The sequence below is a fragment of the Solanum pennellii genome, chromosome 3 (assembly GCF_001406875.1).
Source record: "Solanum pennellii chromosome 3, SPENNV200".
NCBI classification, from domain to species: Eukaryota; Viridiplantae; Streptophyta; class Magnoliopsida; order Solanales; family Solanaceae; genus Solanum; species Solanum pennellii.
The window spans coordinates 57876094-57880230 of record NC_028639.1 but is presented as its reverse complement, the minus strand read 5'-3'; the positions used below and the strand labels follow the sequence as shown (position 1 = coordinate 57880230).

Genomic DNA, 4137 nt, shown 5'->3' with positions numbered 1-4137 from the left:
CACTTATCTTCTTGTAAAATTTATCATAAGTGCCCCATCTTTCTGCAAATATAAAAAATAAACGAAAAATGGTCTAAAATGCCTTTATTATTACTTAATAAGGCAAAAATGTCATTTTCAAATAAATATATAATTTATTTTATTTTTGAACACATTCTCTTCCTAATGATATTTTTTTATTAGCAAATGTTTATCCTACTTCAATTGGGGAAAAAATAACACTAATAATATTTCTTATTTTATTATAAATATTAAAATAAAAATTAATGATTGATTTACTAATGATCTTATATATATAACATATACTATCCGTTTAATTGATACATTTTTATTAGTTAAAGTAATTTCAAAATAAAGAAAATAAGAATAGAGTACTTAAAAGTAATATATTTTAATAGGAATAAGATTCATTTAAGAAGAAAAGAAGTAATATGTTTAAATTGAAAAATATATTTTTGACTCAGTTAGTAACAAGAGGAACATTTCTACAACAAACTACCAACAAAAAGAACATTTTTGGACCAAAGTATTGAGGACGAGAACATTTTTGAACTAAACTATAAATTGAGGTAATTTTTTATCATTTCACGTAATTTAAGGCATTATCGACCTTTTTTTTAAAAATAAATTACAATATAGCTGCCAAAACAATAGTCTGAAAATTTGTTCTTACTGTTTTCTTCTTTTTTATATCTATTTATTTTCACACTAAAAATATGAAACTTAAATAATGATAAGTTAATAGATCTGTAAGAGAATATTTAAAACTTAAATTAACCTTTGAATAAAAAGAGTCACAAAAATTCACATCAATTATAGTCTTATATGGATTTCTTGAATAACAAATTTAAAATTATTTTTTCACTTGTTAGACAAAAAGGATATATCTAAGTATTAGTCTTTGTTTAAGTAAATATGTTTAATGCTCAAGTAAAAGGTAAACATTTTGGTGATAAGAAGCAAACCTTTTCATCAAAAAGAGGATTGTTGTTGGTTGTAGGCCTTAAATTCTGGAACTCAGGTAGTACACAAAATAACATTGTTTGTAACAGAGGGAACTCAATGCGCTCAACATTATTGTCACTGCAAATGTGAGTCAGGTGTTCTAGAGATTGAAGCTCCAAGTGATATAAATTGGGGAACTTGATTACTTCATGTGTTGTCTTCAATAAATGTATCACTAAATCACATTATAAGAGGTAGAGACATTTCACATTCTGAAATTCATTCAGCTGCAACTCAGTCAACACATTATTAGAGCCATTTCCCTTTGAATTTACATATCCGCGCTCCTTCAACCTGTGGCAGATCCAATGGGCAGTCTTTGTGACCTCTAAAGAAATATTCTTGTCATAATCACGTATGAATGGCATCATCTCTTTGTGAGCTTCTCCACCCCGTATAAGAGTGTACCGTGTCGATTGGAGAGAAGGCCAAGGTTACTATAGATCACATCCCTCAAATCTTTTACTCTCACCAAATGTAGTTCCTCTAATTGAGCTAGTTTTGATAAGACCCCTCCTAAAATCCTTTTAAGTGATATTTTACTATTCCAAAACTCTAACTTAATTAGCTTGGTGAGTTTTCCTATCTCCTCTGGCAGCTCATCTAACTGACAATCTCTTATGCTGAGAATTTCTAATTCGACAAGTTCCCCAATAAAGGATATGTCATATAACCTTAAATTACTCAGACACTGTGTCTTCAGACTTGACAACCTCTGAATAAATGCTGAAAAACGCTGAATGGACTCCTCAAATCTGTGTCCCTTCAGGCTCAAGACATTGAGGTTACTCATTTCACAAAAAAACTCGTCCCGTAGTTTGAATGGATTTTCGAAACGGAGTTTCAACATTAAAAGCTTCAGTTTTGGGTAAATTATTGGTCCAGGGTGCTCATCAAATTTATTTGCGACAATTGACATGTGACTGAAATGCTCATAAGAAGTTCTACTTGGGAGCTCTTCCGAGTTAACATCGTGACTTACCATAAAGTTATGATCTCCCTCAGATGCAATACTTATAGCCACATCACGGACCACATCATGCATTGTCACGTGATTATCGTCTGAACCTTGGGATAATAGGAAACCATCTTTCAATATTTCTAACAGAAGACATACCTTCTTGCATCTTCTATATTTTCAATTCCCGGAAAAAGTGAAGCCCCATTCCATACTTAAGTAATTCTTCAATCGAAATGTTGTTGTCTTCCTGAAACAAAAAACAAAGCAAAAAGAGGTATTTTGCTTCATTTTCTCCCAAGTGATCATAGCTTAGCTTCAGAGATTCATACACCTTTTCGTGCACTCCGGGGATATTTCTTGCTTCTGCATGACGTAATTGTCTAAGGGCATCCTCCCATGAGGGCTTGGTTTTACGCTTAAGTGCTCCTGCAACTATAATTATTGCAAGCAGCAGCCCCTTGCATTCTTTGGTAACCTCTTTTGCTATGTCAATCGGAGAAGTATCGTTGCCAAAATCACCGATTTCTCTTTGAAAAGGCTCCATGCTTCCTCTTCGGATAATATTCCAACTTTCATGATCTTGTTAGTTTCCATTCCTTCACAAACATTTCTGAAACGCGTCGTCAATATCACTTTGCACCGATGGTTGTGGTTTCTACCGCTAGAAATTTCAAATTTGTCTAGATCATGAAGAGCCTCCCAAACATCATCCAAGATTATAAGGTTGCGGCTTTAGTGATCCATTAATCTTGTACGCAACCGATCCCCACGACTCCACAAATTATCCCCTTGTAATTTCATCTTGAATTCTTCTGCGATTTCACCCTGAAGTTTTTTCAAGTCTGGTTGTTGACTGACAGTTACCATGACAACATCTTTGAACAACCCTTGTTGTTTCACCTTTAGTCTGATTTTCTCAGCGAGTGTTGTTTTACCAACACCACCCAGACCACATATCCCAATCATAGTGACCCCGTCATCTTTCAAAATTTCCATGACCTCTTCTTTTTTCAATTTTCTGGAGGCCAACTCCTCACTATTATTACTATATATAGCCTCACTTTGAACTGGACGATCAAAGGAGATTACAGTACTATTTTGAAGTTTGGTTAATTCCTCTGTAATTTTCTTAGCTCTGCTGCTGAGGGAGTAAAGTGATTGCAAGTTTGGACAGCAACCCCTTTCAACCTCAGCTCTACCTCCCATTACATCATCCACTTGTGCAATAGTGGTATTGACACTACTTAACCAAACCTCGCCATTGAGTGAAATGCATTGTAAGTTTCTCTGGGAAACTTCAGCTTTATCCCGCACCTCACTTTTGATGTTCTTCAGCGTCTCACATGCATTCTTTTCCCATGGATGCGATATTTCTCTTGTAGTTAAATAAATATCCAATCCCTCGCTCCACTGGCTGCATCAAGCAGTCTGTGACTTTCCCCACCAAAACAGATAAGAATTCCATATTTTTTTGGTTACAAGTAGAATGAATTGTTGAGAGTGAATGAATACAAGATCAAAGGAAATTCAAAACTGATAATAATTCAGGTAGGTACACTATTAACTCTCGGCACATGGACATGTACTATTTTTTAAAGCCACTACACAACAAACACATGTTTGCCTTTTAACACCAACCACTAATTTACAAGTTAATTAAAAATTGAGGCATTTGAATTTAAAGTTTCTACATAAAGTTAGTTATTTTTTAAGGGTCAAAATGAAAGCATTATTAGAGTGGGAGTATTTGATTTGATAACATTTTAAAAAATCTGATTCCATATGCCAGACAAAGAATTGCTGGTTTCCTTGCTCTTATTTTGTTTCAAGTAAATATATTTAATGCTCAAGTAAAAGATAACATTTTGATGATAATAAGCTAACCTTTTCATAAAAAGAGGATTTGAGTTGTTGGCTTAGTAAAAATTGTGATATTGTAATGTTCCGCAACTTCTGAGCATAAATTCAAATCTTTCTCTGTATGTGTATAAACTCGAACCTATAATTTTTAAGTTGTATATGTATGTCAAGGTCCTTGGCTAAGTATAGTAAGTATATCATATGTGGTTTAGGTCTTAAGAGACCTCACACACCAAGTCAAATTAAAAACATTTTTATCAGCTACATTTTCAAATGAGTTCATACAAAAGTCAACTTCAAATGACTATCAT

General features: G+C 33.5%; 1 pseudogene; it reads right to left on the bottom strand.

The window, feature by feature from the left end:
* Positions 1–792: 792 nt before the first annotated feature.
* On the bottom strand, positions 793–3521 carry LOC107013062 (annotated as a pseudogene).
* Between the last annotated feature and the right edge of the window lie 616 nt (positions 3522–4137).